This window comes from Vicia villosa, linkage group LG1 (genome assembly GCF_029867415.1).
Source record: "Vicia villosa cultivar HV-30 ecotype Madison, WI linkage group LG1, Vvil1.0, whole genome shotgun sequence".
Classification (NCBI taxonomy): domain Eukaryota; kingdom Viridiplantae; phylum Streptophyta; class Magnoliopsida; order Fabales; family Fabaceae; genus Vicia; species Vicia villosa.
The window spans coordinates 2,078,131-2,103,018 of NC_081180.1; the positions used below are offsets into that span (position 1 = coordinate 2,078,131).

The 24,888-nt window shown below is 36.6% G+C and overlaps 1 pseudogene; it reads left to right on the forward strand.

The window, feature by feature from the left end:
* The first annotated feature begins 688 nt into the window (after positions 1–688).
* Positions 689–807, forward strand: LOC131645372 (5S ribosomal RNA; annotated as a pseudogene).
* Positions 808–24,888: the final 24,081 nt, after the last annotated feature.

Sequence of the window (24,888 nt, forward strand, 5' to 3'; positions counted from 1 at the left end):
TTGAAGTAATATACAACTTTTGGTTTTTAATCCAATTTTTATTATTATTATGATACAATTATTATTATTATTATTATTATTATTATTATTATTATTATTATTATTATTATTATTATTATTATATCACAAATGCAAGTTGTTTGTTATGTTGTGATGTGGTCCACAAAAATACATGTTAAAAAATGGGGAAAATTATAAAAGTATGATTATATTTATTAATTATGTAGAAAATTTCACAACTTTATATATCACAACCATTGTAATATCTCGCGTGTTGTCCAAAATAATATAAATACCAAAACGGCACTGCTGAGAATCAAACATATGACTTTTATGTCTATCACAACGGTTGTTTGGCACAATCGTTGTGATGAGACGCGCGCTTTTCTGTTTAATACAACGGTCACTGGATCGTGATTGTAAGTAACGCATATACAAACACATGCTACATAACAACGCATGGTCTTGCGTAATTATATATCTTTCCCAACCCTTATTGTAAGCCTTTTTTGTAGTAGTGAGCGTGAGGCCCGAAAAGGTGAAGCACTAAAGGGCGGTATCTTTTATATCGCCATATCCCAAAATGACCAATCCTGAACGTACATAGCCCCTTAGTGTGAGGCCCAAATGGTCTAAGCGCTTGAGGGCAGTGTCTTCTATATCACCGTGTCCTAGGATGATCAATATTAGGTGCAACTATACCAGCACAAATGCATCATATCCCATCAGAACTTTGTAGTTAAGCATGTTTGGGAGAGTGTAATACTAGGATGGGTGACCTCTTGGGAAGTCCTTGTGTTGCATCTCTTTTGCAAGATCCTTTCTCGTCTAGTACTTAACGGGGTGAGAATCTCTAATGGTCTCTAATCTGTCTTATACAATGCCTTTTCTCGGTGATGACCATGCTCTTTGGGCTTTTTATGATCGCTAGGATCCGATCTTGACAAACTCTTCTTTTAGCATCTCTTGATCTCTTCTCTGAAATAATGTCCTCCCATTTGATGTAACACTTGACTCGTGTCTTAATTTCTTCCATTATGACTAGAAAAAATGTTTACTTTAAATATTTTGGTAATTCATTTTGTCTTTATTTTCTTTAATTTAATTATTAATTTTTATTTGAATAATTTATTTAATTATTTATTAATTTTATAATTACACTAAAATATTCATGTAGTACTGAAGTCAAATATTTGTCATTTGACTCTATTTAATCATAATTTTTTGGGTTAAATAAGTTTTTGGTCCCTATAAATATTGCAGTTTCATTTTTAGTCCCTCCTGGGTTTTGGCAACGGTTTTAGCTGGTTTTGGCAACGGTTTTTTTGTAAAAATCGTTGCCTAAAGGCCGGGAGGGACTAAAAATGAAAAGTGCAATATTTATAGGGACCAAAAACTTATTTAACCCTAATTTTTTTAAATTGCTCTTTAATTATTTTTTTATTCTCATTAAAAAACAAGTTATTAAAGAGTGAAAATTTTGAAAATACATTAATATTCAATCATGAAATAAAAAATTAATTTTATTTATTTATTTATTATTTACTTATTAATTTAAGATGAATAAACGAATATGTAAATCCAAATCCGCACTACGCAATTGAATGTTGTTGCACAATTACGAATTAAGTTGTTTTAACAAAAAAAATTGATATTTTTAATTTATATAAAAGTAATTACTTTTTCTTATAATTATTTTTAGAGAAATTATAATTTTAGAGATATATTTATCAATTAATAAAAGTGAAAGATCATTTAGGTTTTATTTTATTTTACTTATCAAATTATTATTCACAATTTGAGGAAATTTTATAATTAATGCAATTATATAGACACTAAACAAAAAATCAATTGTTGCACTACAAATATAGCCACCAATTCAAGATTGTCAGAATCGAGTTTTTACCTTAACTCGTTTTACTTAGTTAAAATCGAAACGTAAAATTGAAACGTAAAATCATAGAGTTTACCTCCTATTAAAATTATATTTAATTTATATATACGGCTTATATATACTAATATAATATTTAAAATGCAATAATTATTTAAAATTTTAACTTAATTCTAAAACAAAAATATACGATATCATCATAATAAAGTGTAATATTCACAAACATGTATCAAACTACATAAATTGTCCACTAAATCATAAAATATAACATCCAAAAGATTATTAAAAAAAATAGTTTCATAAATTTTTCAAGTTCAAAAAAATAAATCTTTTCATCTTCTTCTTCAACTTAATCAAAATTTCAATCCTTCTACAACATCATCTTCATTAATTAGAACATTCATATTCGACTTGATTAAATCCATCTCCAAATGTTAATTTTTTTTAGTATTATAACCAAGATATGAATGTGAATAAAATTAAAAATCCATAGAGAAAATTTATGGGCCGAAATATAACATGTGATTTTTAACTTTGACAAAAAAGTAAAATCAGGTCGAAGAGTAAAATCCAACGATTTTACATGATTTTACACGATTTTACCGATTTTAGAAAGATTTAAATCACGTAAAATCGTTTCAGAATACGATTTTACATAAAAAGGTTTTTACCTGCGATTTAACACGAAATGCTGACCTAGAAACGTGAAATCTATAGAGTTTAGGTTTTAAATCGAGATTTTAACAACCTTGCACCAATTAAAGGGTGCTTCGACATGTGAATACAAGTGGCAAAAAGAGTACTACACATGTGAATACAAGTGGCAACAAGAGTACTACACATTTTATCTTTAATTTTTGTCATTCGTGTATGTGACGAGAAGTCGAGAGGAATATTACACACTTCATCTTCAATCTCCGTCGTTTGTATCTGCCACGTCACACCAGAGAGTCTGATATGGAAAATCTTGCATCAACTTAAGTAGTGGTTTTAATGCCATGTCAGCACAAATTTATTATACTTTTTATATAAAATTTGGAAAATAATATTGGCACCACTTAAATTATTTATAATTTTTTTTGGTCAAATTATAAGTATCTCATTTATCTTACCATAACTATCATATTTTTTCCATTTTACACATTAAAATATAAATGAATACTTAAAAGTAAAAAAAAATATGTTGCTTTTTATATTGTTTTTACTTAATAAAAATATGATAATTAAAAATTAGAATAAAAAATATAGATTTTATTTTGTTAGAAATTTTATATAATTTTTGTCTAAAGAGAATATAGAATTTAAAAGTATAAATGTGCTACGACAACAGGCATTTATGAATTTAAACTCTGGTATTATGCGAGCGACAACCGGTAAAACCTTTAGACTTATTTTTCACCAAAAACGGATTTTTAATTAATTAAAATACTAAATTTTCAAAAACATTAGTTTTATACTTTAACAAATTGAACTACGACAACGACAATATAGATATTCAAATAAAGCTTGATTCCAGTTTCGCGAACGCAAACAGTTCATTTAAATTAAGTTTCTTTCTATTAAATAAAAATATTATCCCAATTTAAGTAATTAATCTGACTTAGTTGTGGGAACTGTTGATCGATTCGAACCACATTCTAGTCTCACTTTTATCATTTTTTCTAAACCAACTTGTCTTAATTTTTATTTTAAATTTCCTTCCCATTAAGATCCGTAGCCTTAGATTTACATAAACATAGTAGATAACGGTAGATTGATTATTGATCTCTTTGGGTTTGATATTCTTTTATTACTACGATATATTCCATGCACTTACAGAACACATCAAGTTTTGGACGCCGTTGCCAGGGATCAATTTAAGTCAATATGGTAACTTCATTGCTGCGCCGTATAGACTAAGGCACTCTTGTTTCAATTACTGTAAGCCTAGGTGGATGGATCACCCAAAATTTCTCTATAATTATCACCAGGGCCGGTCCCGACTTTTTAGAGGCCCAGGGTAAACAAAAAAATGGACCCGTAACAAAAAAATATATTTTTCATTTCTCTCAAAAATAAATAAAAAAATCCCGGAGACAAAATCATAAATATGAAGTCTTTGTTTCTCTCAACAAAAATAATTTCAATTTTGATAAGAAGCTATGTGCAAATCATTAAATAATTCAAAATCGCAATATGATTAACTAAATTAAGAATGAGAATCTTTTAAGGGCCTTAATTGCTCCAATTTCTATACACCATCCACCATCTCAAAGAAATAAAACTAGTGTTTTCTCTTGCTTTAATTGTGGGAAACCAAATCATATGGCTAGGAAATGTAGGAGTAGGCCTAAACCATGTCCCGACTCTAATATGCAGACTTATCTAATTGGTAAGAAATTTATTTCTATAGTCTAAAAAATAATAAATCAAAACACAAATGATAATGAATTTGATTTCATCATAAAAATTTAATAATAAATAAGTTAATTGTATGATAAACTTTTAAATATTTAATTATAACATATAAACAGTCTCTAAAATTTATACTGAAATAAATTAAGATAAAATTAAAAGGATTAGAAAAAATAACTATTGAAAATAAAATTTGATTTAAAATCTGATTATAAAGTTTAATTGATCATATACAAATTATTTTATAATTAAATTTTGAGAAATGCTAATTGTCACAAAAATTATTTTAAAAAAATTTATACAAATTATATTATAATTAAATTTTGAGAAATGTTAATTGTCACAATAATTATATCAGCAATTCATTGAAAAAACTAATTATTAGGTAAAAAAATGAAGTTTTAATTTAACATTTTTAAGCAACTAGGTCTCAAACAGGTGACTAAAAGCTCACAAAGCAATTACTAGGAATGTCCTAACTATAATTCCCAAAACTGAGGCCCTATTTATTTTGAGGCCCTGGGATGTGGGCCTGCTTGCCCGGGCCCAGGGCCGGCCCTGATTATTACTCCCAGTATTTTAAGGAACCATAAAATTCCCATAAATCCGACCTCGAAGTGTTAATGGAAAATTTTATTGCGACACAGTCTCTCTCTAGGCTAGAATCTATGATGCAAAGGTTTGTTGTGACACAAACTCTCCCGAATGAAGAGTTTAGAAAACAAAGTCTCCATAATAATGAAATCCTTAGGAAGTTGAACATTATGGTCGAGTCCCTCGCGACTCACAACAAGGAATTGGAGACTCAAATCTCCCTGCTTGCGCAAACACCTATAGGAACCTTTCCTGAGAGACATACGGATATTGTAACAACCAATAATGAAAAACAATCCAACAATTCTAAGGAGAATTTAAAATAGTTTTTACTTTGATTTTTCTACTATAATTTGTACTAGAGTGATTAGAGAAGGAAAAAGAAAATTAAATCATGCATTATTTTAATTTAAAACAATTTTTTTATTATATTTTTATCAATCAAAAGCAAAATCCGGTCCGACCCTAAAAATCTCCTAAACCGTTGGTTTTTTAGTTTTTATCTGGTTCTTGACCAGTTTTCTGATTTAAATCCTGGTTCTTTCACATGTTAGTTTTCATGTCCAAACAGACCAGTTAGGGTTCCGGTTCTAGGTCCATCAGGTTGAACCGGTCGTTGCGGTCCGGTTTTGATTACCGTGGTGATATATCTTTTATTTTTTATTTAAAAAGAAAAAAATAAAAGGTGCGCCTTAACGTTAAAGGAATAAAATATTTGAGGGCGTTGAGTTTTGAATCCATGAAAGCCTGATTGTATCACCACAGTTAGGTCATCAACCGTTATTATATTCTAACAATTTTAATTAAAAAATAAAAAAATGCTAGCACTTGAGTTTAGGGGCACCAAAAAAATTGTTTTTTTACCCCTACATATATATTAAAAGAAAATTTTCTATTATAAAAAAAATTGTTAGAATTTTTTAAAAAAAATACTGGCTAACAAAATTATAAGGGCACTACAAAGTCAAAATTAATAAAAGAATGTAATTTCCCATAAATAAATATAGAGTTGAATAAAATCAATTAATTCCCCTTAAATAAAATCAATTAATATATCCATAATTTTAGCAACTAAACAATTTAATTGAGACACTAAAATTAAAATAATGATATAGAGAATATTTTATATTATTGATAATGTTATTTGGTAGGTTAAAATCTTCTGACCGTGTTAAATTTGGATTAAGTTGTTGATGGTGAAATTTTGTTTGAAGAATTGAAAGTTATTAGATAAGTTTTAACAGTTGAATCAAAATCAAGCTATATGAAATTGAGTAGGGGTGGCAAAACGGGCGGGGCCCGCCAGCTTGGCCCGCGTTCCCGGCAAAAAATAGCGGGTTGGTTTGGGATTTTAGGTCCGCCGTCCACCAAAACCCGCGTCGCCAAAACACGCCTCCCGCTTAAGCTCACCCTGCCAAAGCCCGTCGCCCGTTAAAGCCCACCTCACCTATTCGTTAAGCTCGTCTCGCCTTAAGCCCGCCATTTTTTAATTAATTCTAGTAATTCAAATTTTTTATGATTTTATTTTATACATTTATTTGTAAATATATGCAATATATTTTTAGGGTAAAATTTGTTTAAAAGATACTTTATAAAAAATTATTCTAAAAAATAAGTGAAAATTTTAATTGAAAGGTAAAAAAGACTATTAATTTATTAAAAAATGAAAATAAAATAAAAAATAGGCGGGCAAGCCCGCCGATCGCCAACCCGCAATTTTGGCGGGGCGGGCATGATTTTTATGTCCATTTAACTTTGCGGGCTTGCCCGCCCCGCTCGCTTTTTGGCAAGCTTAAGACGGGGCGGGCGGGCCGTTTTGCCACCCCTAATATTGAGTAGTTTAAATACTTTTAATTGTTTTCTTAATGCATGCATAGCTTATAAAATAATATTGACTATTCCTATCAGAGTTGCATCTGCTGAAAAAAGTTTTTCTAAATTAAAATTATTAAAATCTTATTTGAGATCTAATATGTCACAAGATAGATTAAATAGTCTTGCGTTGATTTCAATTGAAAATAATATTTTGAAGAACCTTGATTATAACCAAATTATTAATGATTTTACAACAAAAAAATGTTAAGAGGATGATATTAAAATAATTTTAAACGTTTGGTCTATTTTTTTATAGGAAAAAATCGAATTAAGAAGAAGAAGAAGAAGAAGAAGAACTCTCTTTATAGTGGTTTATGTTTTGATGTAGTATAAACATTGATTCAAAGATTCATACTTGAATTCTTTTTGCATAATGTTAAATGAAAATGTGTTTTTTATTCAATTATATCTTGTGTCCCAATGTATTTATTGTTAAAAAATTATAGGGGCACCACTCTTTTGATTCGCCCATGGCACCCAAATTCAAAGGACCGGTCGTGGTGACTTGGGCGTTGTTGTTTGCACGTTATGTAGTAGTGTCTTGAGAGATTCTGTATATCCCAGATTGGCCATCCTAGGGTATGACGATATAAAAGACACCACCCGTAAGTGCTTCTCCCCTTTGGGGTTCATGCTTGGGGCACTGTGTATAACCTGTATTGGTCTTCCCATGATATGGGTGTAGCAACCTGCCTAAAAATTTCAGCTTTCGAGTCGCCACCTATTCTGAAGGGCGAATAGGAAACCCTTACGCAGTTAAGAGATTTAGGGTAAGCTATTATAATCAGGCTGAGGGAAGGTGTTAGGCACCCTCAGCCCTTTCCTAAAGGCTAATGTTCAAAGATTAGGGTTGCATGGCAGGATTTGTAAAGAAATGTGGCAAACAAAATTATAATGACATGATTGAGATTTTGAAGAGGGGGACTCGCCTTGTTGCCAAGTGCCTACGTACCTCCTTAGGGAGGATCAGAGTCTACGTAGTTCGGGAAAGGTTGTACGCCATTTAGAGTTTGAATTTGATTTGATATGGTTTTTTTTAGAGGCTTTTTAGTTAGCCTATCGCAGTTTGTTTCGTCTTGTAATTTGAACGGATTTTAGAATTATTAGGGTTTGGGCGTACAACCCTGATTTGGCACAATTAACCGCAATGATCAATAGGTTTGATCACCATAGTTAAAAGATTAAAGGTTTGCACTGTTACCAATTCAAATCGATTGATTCGATTATCCCTAATAACAATTTATTTGTATTTTATTATTTTTATTAATTTTTATTTTTTTTTATATTGTTACCTCTCATAATCGATTAGCACGACTACAAATAATAACAAATTAAATTAAATAATGAGGCGAGATTAATCATCACAATCAATAAGATGATTGCAACCATTTAATCGAATTTAGTTTGATTTTTTTATTTTAATTTAACAATATTTTAATTTATTGTTGACCATAGCAATTAATTAATTTAATCGGAACGAACAACAACTTATAATTTAATATAAATATTACATATTCATTTTATTAAAAATATAATCAACATTTTATTAATATGTATTAGGAAAATAATTAAACCAAATAAAACAATTAAAATTAAATTAGTTTTTATTAAGGTTTTGTTTGAGTAGGATTATGATTAGAGTGTATGATATAGGGAATCAGACTGGGCACGTTGGATCTAGGTGGAGGAATGATTAATGGCCAGATTTTGAGGGATCATGGTAAGCCTTGGGGTCAGGACTGTATGGAATCAGAGAGGAAAATCAAAGAAAAAAAATAAGAGAGGACGCTGGGTATCGAACCCACGTCCCTGGGGTCACAAATCCCCCTTTCACCAACTCTACTAGAGCTAGCACGCGTTTTAAAAACGCCTTCATAATAATAAATAAAAGAATCAAACCAATGCATGGAAACGCGCGCGAAATTTTAAACGACCCAATAACCCCACAACACGTCATCGTCTTCCCCAAGAAGACTCAAAAAACCTACGTATATTAGCTGCGAATTAGCTACTAATTTATTCGTAGCAAACCTACCTCCATAATAGCGAATAGCACATGCCCTGCAATAAACGTTTCGCACCTGTCCTACCTTCTTCGCCTTAATCATACGAATCGATTTACGCTATTAATTTGACTCAATTTCACACCTATCAGAAAGCCCCAAATATAAACCCTAAAAGCTTGGATCGGCCTCTAATGGCCGATCACCCTATAGCGCGCCAAACTCAATCAAACCGTCCAGAATCGATCATAGCAATTAGGAAAAGCCAAATGTACAATCAAAACAGCATGAACATGCACGTATTATGCTAATCGATCGAAGATTCAGAAGCACTTACTTTGACAAATCGGAGACAGTTCTGGGGGTGTTGAAGCAGATTAAGGATCCACACACGTTCCAAATTACTTGTAGAAGCTTTTGAGGCCTTTAGTTCTTGATGAAACCACTCGATTCTCAAAAACCAATTTCAAGTTCTTGAGTGATTTTTTCGGTTCTTGCAAGTGTCTCTCACTCCAGAATTTCGTCCCCAACCCTTATGCCTCAGCCTCTATACTTATAGTGAATCAGATTAGGTTTAGAAAAGAGTCTCAAAAGCCTTTAAATCCAATCTTTCTTCTTTGAGAATTTTGATTTGTTTCTTGAATAAAAAGTTTCCAATTTGGTCCAAATATTGTATCACTCCTTTCCATTTGATTTAGCACGAAAATAACAATATATTTTGCCATTAATACTGATTGAAATTGGCCTTTATGAATATTTTATCATAATATTTGATTTTATACTTAATTAAATCATAAAAAATGAAATAAAAAATATATTAAATCAATTAATATGATAAATTTCGTGCCCTTTTGTTTTGGACAAGCTAATGGCTTGTGGATCAAGTTTATACCACAAAAACATAGGCCCATTTGCAAAATTCCTTAATTTGAACCCTCTTTTTTTACATTTGGTCCCTCAAAATCACCTAACTTTGATCAAGCATATCTCACTCAATTTTTAAGCTATGAGGGAGATCTAATACTTTTTAGAAACCTCAAGAGGTCCTCTATAAGCCACTTTGGAACATATTTTTCATTTGAAGCTTTTATCTTGATCATATTCTCTTTGGGAAAAAACTGTTTCTGAAGGATGCCTGAAAATGACCTGTAATCTTTTGCCTTGTATCTCTTAAATGAAGCATTTTTGGCCTTGGCTTGTGAGACACAAAATTGTAGAGAATCCAATTTCCTTCAAAATAGGCTTTGAGTGGAGAATTTCTGATGTTCCATGTGAAAGTTATGCCCAGTCAAAGTTGGGTTGACTTTCTCCTAAGAAACCCTAATTTGAACCTTTCTATATTTGTTCATCTCTGAGTTTCTATTAATGGAATCATGATCAAGCTTTGATCAAATGATTGATATACATCCCCACACTTATTGTGTGACCAATGGTTAGAAGTTTGGATCATGTCTTGACTTTGGATTTGAATCAGTTGATTGTATATCTTGAGATTGTTTGAGCAGGTGACCTTTGGAGTAGTGCCTTGACTTTTGCCATGGATTTAGATTAGATCACTATGAACCATACATCCTTGATTAGGAGCCTTATCTCATTGATCCCTCTTAGGGGAACCTCAAACCCTAGCCTTAGGAGGCTCTTGACTAGGGGTGTTGCTTGAATGGATCCCTAGTCTTTGAATCTTTGTAAGTGAAGTAGATGGGGCAAATTTTGGGGTATGACAGCTGCCCCTGTTCAATATTCTTGAACCTGAAGAGGCGGACAGGCTTACTTTCCCGTCGCGACCTGAAGATGGAAGATTATTGAACACTGAGAATGCCCTGAAATTTGCTGATATTGCGGAATGTGGAGTAGATGCGTTGCTGGCCACGGGATTACCGTGGTATGGCATGTTTGGGATTGGAATTGGAGCTTGAAAATGAAATGAGTCATGGCTGCTGCCAGAGAACGTGGTGTCATATCACTGTCGTGATAAGACGTAACGCGAGGGTTACGATTTGGTTTGAAATTGCCGTTATCACCGCCGTGATAAGACGTAACGCGAGGGTTACGATTTAGTTTGGAAATTGCCGTTATCACTGCCGTGATAAGACTTAACGCGAGGGTTACGATTTGGTTTGAAATTGCCGTTATCACTGCCGTGATAAGACGTAACGCGAGGGTTACGATTTAGTTTGGAAATTGCCGTTATCACTGCCGTGATAAGACGTAACGCGAGGGTTACGATTTGGTTTGAAATTGCCGTTATCACTGCCGTGATAAGATGTAACGCGAGGGTTACGATTTGGTTTGAAAGTGCCGTTATCACTGCCGTGATAAGACGTAACGCGAGGGTTACGATTTGGTTTGAAATTGAAATTGAGAATAGAGTTTGAAATTGGATTCAAGAGAAACCAAGCTTCATCTGCAAAATGATGCTCCGCGAATGTATATGCTTATGATTTGTTGTAAATGTATGCATGCTTATGCCGATGGTACATATGTAAGTGTACATGCGTATGAATATGTATGATGAATTCGATGCATTATCTTCTGTCACCCATTGGATTTGTTTAGCTTTTCGAGCAGCTTTGTGGGTCTTAACTCAGATCGTCTGAAGTTAGTCTACTGGGATATTGCAGTGCTTTCAGGACCAGGCGTATATCGATTACCGGAGATGCCGTGGTTTCGTCCCCTTTATTTAGTCTGTTAGTTTGTAAGTTTCTTGTTTTAAGCTCAAAGTTTAAAGTTTATGAGACATAAATTATTCTTTGCACTTGGTATTGAAATGATGAAAAGATAAGTATGAAAGGGAAAGACTTTTATTGATTGTTGCCTTGAATTGGCGAATGTACAAAAGGTATGAAAGAAAGAAAATGACAAATAGAAATGATATTAATACTGCTATTGCTCTTTTGCTATCGAGGTCCCCAGTAATCCTTTGACTTCGGAAGTTGGTGATTGCTCGATTTCCTATCCTTTACGAATTGTCTTGGGCTCGTAGCTTGAAGCCTTGCCCCTGCTAGGCATAGTACCTCTTGACTGCATCTGAATTGATTGGATGCGGTAGCTCATCCCCATCCATTGTAGTGAGGACTAATGCCCCTCCTGAGAACACTGTTTTTACGATGTATGGACCTTCGTAGTTAGGTGTCCATTTTCCTCGGGCGTCGAGTCGAGGTAACAGTATCTTCTTGAGGACAATGTCACCTTCTTTGTAGGTTCGAGGTCGGACCTTCTTATCGAACGCTTTTTTCATCCTCTTCTGATAGAGTTGTCCATGACACAAAGCTGTCAGTCGCTTTTCTTCAATGAGATTAAGCTGATCAAAACGAGTTTTTACCCATTCCGATTCTTCTAACTTTGTGTCAGCTATGACTCTTAGTGACGGGATCTCCACCTCGATTGGGAGGACAGCTTCCATACCGTAGACTAGGGAGAAGGGGGTTGCCCCTGTAGATGTACGCACCGAGGTTCTGTAACCGTGTAGGGCGAAGGGAAGCATTTCGTGCCAATCCTTGTATGTTTTCACCATCTTTTGTATTATTTTTTTGATATTTTTGTTTGCAGCTTCGACAGCGCCGTTCATTTTAGGCCTGTATGGTGAAGAATTGTGGTGTTCAATCTTGAACTCCTCGCACAGCTCCCTCATCATGTTATTGTTCAGATTCGACCCATTATCGGTGATAATCCTGCTTGGAACCCCATATCGACATATGATATTATGCTTGATGAACCGAGTGACTACTTGTCTCGTCACGTTGGTGTAAGAGGCAGCTTCTACCCATTTGGTGAAGTAGTCTATTGCAACCAGTATAAATCGGTGTCCATTCGAAGCTTTGGGTTCTATCATCCCTATCATGTCGATTCCCCACATTGCAAATGGCCATGGTGAACTCAGAACGTTCAACGGGTTTGGTGGTACGTGCACCTTATCAGCGTAGATTTGGCACTTGTGACAGGTCCTTGCATATTGGAAACAGTCGGCCTCCATTGTTAACCAGTAGTACCCTGCTCGCAGTATCTTTCTAGCCATTGAGTGTCCGTTTGTGTGGGTCCCAAAGGTTCCTTCATGTACCTCCCTGATAATCTCCTTGGCCTCGTTTTTATCTACACACCTCAACAACACTGAATCATAGTTCCTTTTGTATAGGATGCTTCCGCTTAAGAAGAACTTGGATGCAAGTCTCCTCAGTGTCTTTTTATCAATTGTTGAGGCATTCTCCGGGTATTCTTGTTTTTCCAGGTACTTTTTAATGTCGTGGTACCATGGTTTGTTGTCAGACTGCTCCTCAATCGTGAGACAATAGGCAGGTTCGTCGAAGTGTCTAACAGTTATTCGTGGTTCATGGTTTGGCCAGGTCACCTTGAACATAGAGGAGAGCGTTGCTAGTGCGTCAGCTATTTGATTTTCTTCCCTCGGGATATGAGTAAAGGTGATAGTATCAAATTCAGCCGTCAACTCTAGTATAAGGTCTCGGTATGGGATTAGTTTTGCATCCCGAGTGTCCCACTCTTTATTGACTTGATGGATTACCAATGCTGAGTCTCCGTATACATCCAGGAGTTTGATCCTTAGGTCGATTGCAGCTTCTAACCCCAATATGCATGCTTCGTATTCTGCAATGTTGTTGGTGCAGTCGAAACATAGTCTTGCAGTGAAGGGTAAGTGCCGGTCATCGGGAGATGTCAATACTGCCCCTATGCCATGTCCTAGTGCATTTGAGGCACCGTCGAACATGAGTTTCCATACCAAACCCGGTTCGGGTCCCTCGTCGGGTCCTGGTATTTCATAGTCTCTTACTAGCATAATATCCTCATCGGGGAAGTCGAACTTCATGGATTGGTATTCCTCGAGGGGTTGGTGAGCAAGATGTTCTGCCAATACACTCCCTTTTATTGCTTTTTGAGTTACATATTGTATGTCGTATTCGGACAACAACATTTGCCACCTTGCAATTCTACCCGTGAGCGCCTGCTTTTCGAACACGTATTTTAAAGGATCCATTCTCGATATTAGCCACGTGGAATGATTCAGCATATATTGCCTTAGACGTTTGGAGGCCCATGCTAGGGCACAACATGTCTTTTCCAATGCTGAATACCGAGATTCGCAATCCGTGAATTTCTTACTGAGGTAGTAGATAGCATGTTCTTTCCTGCCTGTTTCATCCTGCTGTCCCAGTACACACCCCATAGACCTTTCGAGTACTGTGAGGTACATGATTAGTGGCCTTCCGGGTACAGGAGGTAAGAGTATAGGTGGTTCTTGCAAGTAGTTCTTTATGGTTTCGAAGGCTACTTGACAATCATCATTCCACTTGATGGGTTGATCCTTCCTGAGTAGTTTGAATATAGGCTCGCATGTAGCCGTTAGATGCGAAATGAACCTTGAGATGTAATTCAATCGACCCAGGAAACCTCGTACCTCTTTTTCTGTTTTTGGAACGGGCATCGCTTGTATGGCTTTTACTTTGTCAGGATCGACCTCTATGCCTCGCTGGCTTACAATGAATCCCAACAGCTTTCCCGATCTTACACCAAACGTACACTTGTTCGGGTTTAACCTTAGCTTGTACTTCTTTAGACGTTCAAACAGCTTATGTAGATTTGTAATATGCTCTTCTTCTGTGCGAGACTTAGCAATCATATCATCTACATATACTTCGATCTCCTTATGAATCATATCATGGAAAAGTGTGACCATGGCTCTTTGATATGTTGCCCCTGCGTTTCGTAACCCAAAAGGCATTACTTTGTAGCAGAAAGTGCCCCAGGATGTCATGAAGGTCGTCTTTTCCATATCTTCGGGAGCCATCTTGATCTGATTATACCCAGAGAACCCATCCATGAAGGAAAACCACGAAGCTTGTGCTGTATTATCCACCAAGATATCTATATGCGGTAGTGGAAAATCGTCTTTTGGACTTGCTTTGTTCAGGTCTCTGTAATCTACGCACATGCGTACCTTCCCGTCCTTCTTAGGAACTGGCACTATGTTGGCAATCCAGGGTGGATAGTCAACTACAGCAAGAAATCCGGCGTCAAATTGTTTGAGCACCTCTTCCCTAATCTTACTATCCATATCTGGTCGAACCCTTCTGCGCTTTTGCCTGACCGGCGCACATCCTTCTTTGAGAGGTAACCTGTGTACCACAATGTCTGTATCCAACCCTGGCATGTCACGGTATGACCAAGCAAAAATCTATGCATACTCATGGAGGAGCTTGATTAACGTTGCTTTTACGTCCTTACCTAGCATTGCCCCAATCTTAATGTTCTTAGGTTCTTCGTCCGTTCCCAAGTTTATGATTTCAATGGCCTCTTGTGGAGGGAGCATGCTCTTGGATTCCTTATCCACTAACCTTGACAACTCTTCCGGAAGTTCATCGTCTTCCTCATTCCCTTCTTCAGCCTGATTAGCGAGAGCCTCGAGTTTGTATAGAGTCTCAGCAGTATTATTATCGGTGGTGTCGGAAGGTGATCTGCACATGTTTTATGTTTTGTTTTCTTTTAGTATGCAGATGTGAATGTGCTTTGTTCGTGCAAGAAATTTATTTGTCATTTTCAGAAATGGAGAAGGAATAAATGCGAAAAAGAAAAAGGCAATGTTTTCAATACCAAAATGCAAAGACAATTTTATTAATAAACTTCAAACTTGAAAGTAAATGGGGCCCTTACAAACTAACTCTATGCTTCGGGCGAGGCATGAGTGTTATTGTCTTTCTTTATTAAAAAGGGAAATAAAACACACAATAGGAAATTACTTTGAAATGAAAACTATCTCCGGTATCTCCAGGCTTGTCCAATTCTGAAGCTGTTCTCCTGGCCTAATCATCCGGATAAAATTGGACGTTCCCTCCATGCTAGATATCATGGATACATGCTCATATCCACCTGTAACAAAAGTCTGTGCGATCGGAGGGAATCGTTGCTCTTCCTTTGCAGCCTTCTTTGTTGGTTGGTATCCTAACCCCAGACGATCTTTCTTCTCTTGCACTTCTGGAATTTTTCCCCAGCCTTCCATCTTTGTGTCTTGCAGGTCTCTCCAGGATGTCACCGCCCTTCGTGTTTTCTCAATTGGTAGTGTGACAGCAGTGGCAATCTCTAGTGCTTGGAACGAAGTCTCTAATGCCTTTTCCCCAGCCTCAATGTATCGGTATGAGTCTAGATTGCTGACAAATATGTCCTCCTCCCCACTGACGGTTACTATAGAGTTTCCATCCACAAATTTCACCTTTTGATGCAGAGTAGAGGTAACTGCCCCAGCAGCATGGATCCAAGGGCGTCCTAATAAACATGTGTAGGCAGGCTCAATCTCCATCACTTGGAAATTGATGCAGAAAGTGTGAGGGCCTATTACCACAGGGAGGTCCACCTCTCCAAACACCGGGCTTTGCGACCCATCAAAGGCTTTGACCACCAGACGGCTTGGTCTTATTACCAGTCCTTCCAAATCTATCTTGTCTAAGGTGGCCTTTGGCATCACATTTAATGACGATCCTGTGTCGATCAACACTCTAGACAGATGAGCTTTCCCACATTGTATGGAGATATGCAGGGCTTTGTTATGCTCTTTCCCTTGTGAGGGCAACTCGTGTTCACTGAAGCTTAAGCATGCCCCAGCAGTAAGATTAGCCACCATTCCATCAAATTGATTTACAGTGATGTCTTTGGTTACATGGGCAGCACTCAAGATCTTCATCAGGGTGTCTCGATGTTTTTCTGAATGGATTAACAGCGAGAGGAGTGATATCCTGGATGGAGTTTGGTGCAACTGATCCACTACCTTATAATCACTTTTCTTGATTAATGCCAAGAATTCTTCGGCATCTTTGTTAGTGATCTCCTTGTCTATGGGTGTGCTTCTTTCAGTAGGGACCACAGTGGCTTGATCATTTGCTTGTGCTGAATTCTCTTTTGATTTAGCAGTATTGAATATGCGACCGCTACGAGTCATACCCCCAGGCCCGACGATGTTTGTCACATCGGTACTAGCATTAGACTCATATTCCCATGGAACTGCTTTCATCTTGTCCACAGGATATGGATCCCTGACTGGGATAATCCTAGTGTGTACTTGCGCGGGTATCAGCAGTGTGGCTTTGGCGCAAGGGATGATCAACGTCTTCCTTGCCCCTTGTCTTGGTATCATTAACGGTTCATTCCTGTCCAGCATGGCCACATACTCTTCCTTAGGATATTCTTTAAACTGAACTACCCCTTGATTCACGAGTCTTTGCAGGGTTGTCTTAAAGGCTTCGTTATGTTCGAGGACGAACCCCTTTGCAAGTAGATACCTCTTAAGGGCATCTATGGGGGAGCTCCGTTGTTGAACGAACTCTTGCTCGGTGACTACCTCTATTGCATTGACTGTGCCATCATGACGGGGCATAGGGTTTGTCTTCACATTAGGTTTGTCAAAAGCAATTGCTCCTGACTCTATCAGGTCCTGAACCTTGTGCCTAAAGGCCCAACATTTTTCCAATGTATGCCCCGGAGAATTGGCGTGAAATTCACACCTCTCATTAGCTTTGAAATTGGGCATAGTCTTTCCGGGAATCGGAGGTGGCATAGGCCTGAGTTCCACTAACTGCTCGTTTAATAGATGCTTCAGTATCTCGCTTTTAGAAGTGGGCAAAGGGTCGAACTTCCTCGGAGGGCCTTGGAATCTTGGTTGAGGTGAGTATGTCATAGGAGGTCTAAACTCTTGATGCACTACTGCGTTGGTCTCCCCTTCCTTATTTTTAGCGAAGGTTGAGGTGGGCCTCTTTGAGTGATAAGAGTTAGATGATACTCCTTGTATTTTCCCGCTCTTAATTCCGTCTTCTATCCTTTCACCAATAACCACTAAATCTGAAAACCCTGAGGACACACTCCCTACCATTTTATCGTAGTACGGCCCTTGTAATGTAGCCATAAACATTTTTACGAGTTCTTTTTCCAACAGGGGAGGTTGGACTCGGGAGGCCATTTCCCTCCATCTCTGTGCATACTCCTTAAACGATTCCTCTTTCTTTTGTGACAAATTTTGGAGTTGCATCCGATCGGGTGCCATGTCCAAATTGTATTTATATTGTTTTAGGAACGTATTAGCAAGGTCGGTCCAGCTTCGGATGTGAGACTTCTCTAATTGCATGTACCAGTCAACCGATGCTCCACTCAAGCTATCTTGGAAAAAATGCATCATCAGCTTTTGATCATGAGCATAAGCAGCCATTTTTCGCACATACATGCGCAAGTGACTCCTCGGACAAGAGAGTCCCTTGTACTTTTCAAAGTCGGGTATCTTGAATTTATGAGGAATAGTAAAATCCGGCACCAAGCTCATTTCATAGGTATCCACATCGAAGGCATCATATCCTTCCATTGCTTTCATCCTTTCTTCCAGCGCCTTGATTTGTCCACTCTCCTTGGAATTCTCCCCAGAATTAGCAGAGGTCAGATTTGGTTGAGGGACTTGATCTGTGTCATTAGTGTCCCCATACTGTAGGTCCAAGTAGTCCTCATCCCTAAGCGGATTGTTGATTGGAATGCGAACTGTGCGAGACGTCCCTTCTTTCTGAGTAGTAGGGATAAATCCTTCTTGAGAAGCCTCTCCCTCTTCATGGGTCGTGGTGACCCTTTTAGATGCGTGAGCATTCGTTTTGTGAGGGTCATAGCCTCGAACATATCCTAACAATGGGTTGCCATCTTTAGGTATCTCTTCATACTGATCATGAACTTCTTTAGCTTTGTCTTGCTTATCTTTGAGGTCTTTCATGAAGCTCAGCACTTGGGCCATTCCTCCCTGGAGGTCTTCAACAGTACCTTTCAGCTGGGTCATTTCTTCATGAAGGGCGGCTTGGTTCTGCTCTAGCTGTTCCATTGCTTTCTTCTTCTGAGCTCTGGTCTGGATGAGTGATCGAGTTGCAATGGTGTGACTGGAGATGAAGATAGTTTTTTTTTTAATGTTTTGAAAAAATAAATATGATATGCATGCTATGAATGATATGGTTATGCAATGTTTATGTCTTATCCACACTATTATAATACACATATATATTTATATATTATTTCCTTTTTTTTTTTTATATATACATGTACATTTTTTCCTTTTTTTGCACATATGTATTATGTATATATTTTTTTTGCATATGTATTTATTTTTCTTTTTCTTTTGTACATGTATATACACATTTTTTTTTTTTTAAGAGGTAAACAAGGTTGGCGAATATTTATAGAAACGATGAGTAACGAAAAAGAAACACACTTTATTGAAATAAAATACTAAAAACAAACTCCATTGTCGGTTAACAAAGATAGAAATTGAAATAACAAATTGAAAATACTTGGAAAAAAGGAAAATAATCTAAAACTAAGAACGCCTTTGGATGTCCTCCTTGAACTTATCCACCATATCTCTACAAAGCTCTATGAATTCCTTGACTTCTTTGGGAAGGATAACAAGAGAGGTTTCCGCCTTTGCCAAACTCCTTGGGATGTCTAGGATTAGATCGTTGCACAAGTAAACTAGCTTGTCATAATTATCGCGGCACTTTTCGTATTCTTCAAGCATCTTAGGAACCATGCTCACGTGCTCATAAGCAGTAGAAACAATTGTGTATTGTCTCTCCCAATAGTCCCTTTCATCCCTTGCAGCATCACATAACTCCTTTTGCCTTAGTAGTAATTGCCTAAGCACGGCCAAAGCTTGAAGTGCTCTATGACGCTCATCAGTGCGCTGTAAAAGTGCTTCTTCCGCGGTTAACCTCCTTGTGCGTTCTTCTTGTCCAGCATTGCGGGCCTCTTGAAGATCAAACTTTAAATCCCTTATTTCCACTTCTTGGTCCTTAGTTCTATCCGTTAATTCGAAGACCACAGCTTCTAGATTTTTTTCGGATTCCGCTTTGTCATGGGAAGCCTTTTCATAACGCCTTCTCCATTTTGCAATCTCTACACCCGCTTGTGCCAACCTTTCATTATGCGATTCTAGATTAAAATTAGCACTTAGAACTCCTTCGGTTGCACGCTTTCTTTTACTTCTTTGCCTATCATTTTCTTCTTTCATCGCTTGGAGTTCTTGATTTTTCTCTTTAAGGTCAAAGCGTAGTTGGCTCCTTTCATTAGTAAGTTGATGCAAATCAAGTTCTAATTTCTCTTTCTCCTTTCGGGACGCCTCCAGGGCAGCCCTGATTCCTTCTATCTCTTCGATGGATAAAGGAACAGGATCAGGAGAATCAGGCTTGTAGGCGGGATCCACGATAAAAGGAAGCAACACTTTCTTAACTCTTTCTTGAACCCATGCGGTATAAGCTGCTTTTGCAATTACATTCTTTGGCCCAAAGTCTCTCCTTTGAACATTGCTCCAAGCTTGAATTACCTTTTTCCATGTTCTTGGTTCACCTTTCCCATTGTCATGCAAAATTAATTCTTTTATACGTTGCTCGGAAGGTTCTTCATCCATGGAATGACCCAATTGACGTAGTGCTAAAGCAGGATTATAATTAATACAACCAAGAGTTCCTATCAATGGCACATTGTTGAATTCTCCGCATTTGTAAATGATCTTATCTGAATTTAATTTTCTTGCATACCATAGAATAGAATCCGCTTTAAGAGCCCTTAATTTTTGAGACCAATCATTCCTAGTTAATTCTTTGATGAAGCAACTAGCTTTGTAGAGATGGGAAGTCAACCAAGAATAGAGCAAATGAACACAACACACTAGCACTCCTCTCTTTCTTTCATACCTCATATGAATAGCATAGTAAATGTTAGCGAGGATAGTCGGAGTTGGATCTTTGTCAAAAAGCCTAAAAGAAGTGAAAGCATGGATAGCGGTAGGATCAACATAATCAATATTCTTTGGCAATAAAACAACACCAAAAACCAAAAGAGCTAATACATGTCCACAAATGTCCCATTGTTTCCTTTGAGCAAACATTAATGCTTGATTTTCCAAATAAGATCTTTTGAACTCATGCACTTCTCCCTCAGTTTTATAATGTACTTTTAATTCTGCAGCGGACATTCCTAAAGCCTTTTCTAGATCTGAAAAGTCAACTTCCTTACCCACACCAGTATAGAATTCCTTTTTTATCCGCGAAAAACCCAACATAGCATCCATTTCTTCTATGGTAGGTGCTAACTGAAAATCCTGGAAAGTAAAACATCTCAAAGGCGGATCATAGAATTGTACCAAAGCGGTGATAGCTTCTTCTTGCACCTTTACCCTTAGCAAATCCAAGATATTACCATAGCGAATCTCAAACCTATCCAAAGCACCTGATGGCAATTTTTCTTTGATGATCTTCAATTTCTTAATGTCTGGAGTAGAAACAGTAAAGTGCACGATTGTCTTCTTCGTACTCATCCTTCCTTCACATTCACCAACAAAATACATTTTACCAAATATATATACATATATGTGTATTATTATTTTTATTTGTGGATAAGACATGATGAAAAATGCAAATGATTAGATGATGCATGCAAACACATAACAACAAAAAAAAAATAATACAAACATAAAAAAAAAATAATTAAGCAAAAAAAAAAAACATGGTATTTCAAAGAACCCAAGTTCATAGGTTCGACGTAGGGGGCTCTTGGGAGCCAACCTTTATATGGGGGTTCTAAAAGGTCTCATGGGGTCGTTCGTAGCCTCCGAGACTTTTTCGTCTCTTCGGATTTTGGAACAACTCACTTTATCCATGAGGTTCGAGTTTTTGGGTAGGTTCCCGGAGAGATCAGCTAAGTATCCAGTCCAGCCCTCCACAAAGTCAAGCTTCGTTTCGGACCTTTCCAAATACCTAACCCACTCCGAGTGGAGTTATCAGTGAGATTCGTAAGGCGATTCATGTCCCCTTTTGGTCTCAAAGTTAACTCCCACATTTAAGGTTTAACCGACATAAAAATAGAGCAAATATATAAAAATAAAAGCAGATATTTTCAGGCAGATAAAAACATAAAACAAATAAACAAATAAATAATTTAATGTTTATTAAAAGATAAACCTCCCCCAAACCCTAAATGTGGCAATTTGCCAACCCTAAAATGCGCCACAAACCCTAAACCACAAACCACGAGCCATAAACCTAAGCCCACTCAAGCCTTAGGAGCATAATAATTCACTAAAAGTGTTTCCCCAGCAGAGTCGCCAGCTGTAGCAACCTGCCTAAAAATTTCAGCTTTCGAGTCGCCACCTATTCTGAAGGGCGAATAGGAAACCCTTACGCAGTTAAGAGATTTAGGGTAAGCTATTATAATCCGGCTGAGGGAAGGTGTTAGGCACCCTCAGCCCTTTCCTAAAGGCTAATGTTCAAAGATTAGGGTTGCATGGCAGGATTTGTAAAGAAATGTGGCAAACAAAATTATAATGACATGATTGAGATTTTGAAGAGGGGGACTCGCCTTGTTGCCAAGTGCCTACGTACCTCCTTAGGGAGGATCAGAGTCTACGTAGTTCGGGAAAGGTTGTACGCCATTTAGAGTTTGAATTTGATTTGATATGGTTTTTTTTAGAGGCTTTTTAGTTAGCCTATCGCAGTTTGTTTCGTCTTGTAATTTGAACGGATTTTAGAATTATTAGGGTTTGGGCGTACAACCCTGATTTGGCACAATTAACCGCAATGATCAATAGGTTTGATCACCATAGTTAAAAGATTAAAGGTTTGCACTGTTACCAATTCAAATCGATTGATTCGATTATCCCTAATAACAATTTATTTGTATTTTATTATTTTTATTAATTTTTATTTTTTTTTTATATTGTTACCTCTCATAATCGATTAGCACGACTACAAATAATAACAAATTAAATTAAATAATGAGGCGAGATTAATCATCACAATCAATAAGATGATTGCAACCATTTAATCGAATTTAGTTTGATTTTTTTATTTTAATTTAACAATATTTTAATTTATTGTTGACCATAGCAATTAATTAATTTAATCGGAACGAACAACAACTTATAATTTAATATAAATATTACATATTCATTTTATTAAAAATATAATCAACATTTTATTAATATGTATTAGGAAAATAATTAAACCAAATAAAACAATTAAAATTAAATTAGTTTTTATTAAGGTTTTGTTTGAGTAGGATTATGATTAGAGTGTATGATATAGGGAATCAGACTGGGCACGTTGGATCTAGGTGGAGGAATGATTAATGGCCAGATTTTGAGGGATCATGGTAAGCCTTGGGGTCAGGACTGTATGGAATCAGAGAGGAAAATCAAAGAAAAAAAATAAGAGAGGACGCTGGGTATCGAACCCACGTCCCTGGGGTCACAAATCCCCCTTTCACCAACTCTACTAGAGCTAGCACGCGTTTTAAAAACGCCTTCATAATAATAAATAAAAGAATCAAACCAATGCATGGAAACGCGCGCGAAATTTTAAACGACCCAATAACCCCACAACACGTCATCGTCTTCCCCAAGAAGACTCAAAAAACCTGCGTATATTAGCTGCGAATTAGCTACTAATTTATTCGTAGCAAACCTACCTCCATAATAGCGAATAGCACATGCCCTGCAATAAACGTTTCGCACCTGTCCTACCTTCTTCGCCTTAATCATACGAATCGATTTACGCTATTAATTTGACTCAATTTCACACCTATCAGAAAGCCCCAAATATAAACCCTAAAAGCTTGGATCGGCCTCTAATGGCCGATCACCCTATAGCGCGCCAAACTCAATCAAACCGTCCAGAATCGATCATAGCAATTAGGAAAAGCCAAATGTACAATCAAAACAGCATGAACATGCACGTATTATGCTAATCGATCGAAGATTCAGAAGCACTTACTTTGACAAATCGGAGACAGTTCTGGGGGTGTTGAAGCAGATTAAGGATCCACACACGTTCCAAATTACTTGTAGAAGCTTTTGAGGCCTTTAGTTCTTGATGAAACCACTCGATTCTCAAAAACCAATTTCAAGTTCTTGAGTGATTTTTTCGGTTCTTGCAAGTGTCTCTCACTCCATAATTTCGTCCCCAACCCTTATGCCTCAGCCTCTATACTTATAGTGAATCAGATTAGGTTTAGAAAAGAGTCTCAAAAGCCTTTAAATCCAATCTTTCTTCTTTGAGAATTTTGATTTGTTTCTTGAATAAAAAGTTTCCAATTTGGTCCAAATATTGTATCACTCCTTTCCATTTGATTTAGCACGAAAATAACAATATATTTTGCCATTAATACTGATTGAAATTGGCCTTTGTGAATATTTTATCATAATATTTGATTTTATACTTAATTAAATCATAAAAAATGAAATAAAAAATATATTAAATCAATTAATATGATAAATTTCGTGCCCTTTTGTTTTGGACAAGCTAATGGCTTGTGGATCAAGTTTATACCACAAAAACATAGGCCCATTTGCAAAATTCCTTAATTTGAACCCTCTTTTTTTACATTTGGTCCCTCAAAATCACCTAACTTTGATCAAGCATATCTCACTCAATTTTTAAGCTATGAGGGAGATCTAATACTTTTTAGAAACCTCAAGAGGTCCTCTATAAGCCACTTTGGAACATATTTTTCATTTGAAGCTTTTATCTTGATCATATTCTCTTTGGGAAAAAACTGTTTCTGAAGGATGCCTGAAAATGACCTGTAATCTTTTGCCTTGTATCTCTTAAATGAAGCATTTTTGGCCTTGGCTTGTGAGACACAAAATTGTAGAGAATCCAATTTCCTTCAAAATAGGCTTTGAGTGGAGAATTTCTGATGTTCCATGTGAAAGTTATGCCCAGTCAAAGTTGGGTTGACTTTCTCCTAAGAAACCCTAATTTGAACCTTTCTATATTTGTTCATCTCTGAGTTTCTATTAATGGAATCATGATCAAGCTTTGATCAAATGATGGATATACATCCCCACACTTATTGTGTGACCAATGGTTAGAAGTTTGGATCATGTCTTGACTTTGGATTTGAATCAGTTGATTGTATATCTTGAGATTGTTTGAGCAGGTGACCTTTGGAGTAGTGCCTTGACTTTTGCCATGGATTTAGATTAGATCACTATGAACCATACATCCTTGATTAGGAGCCTTATCTCATTGATCCCTCTTAGGGGAACCTCAAACCCTAGCCTTAGGAGGCTCTTGACTAGGGGTGTTGCTTGAATGGATCCCTAGTCTTTGAATC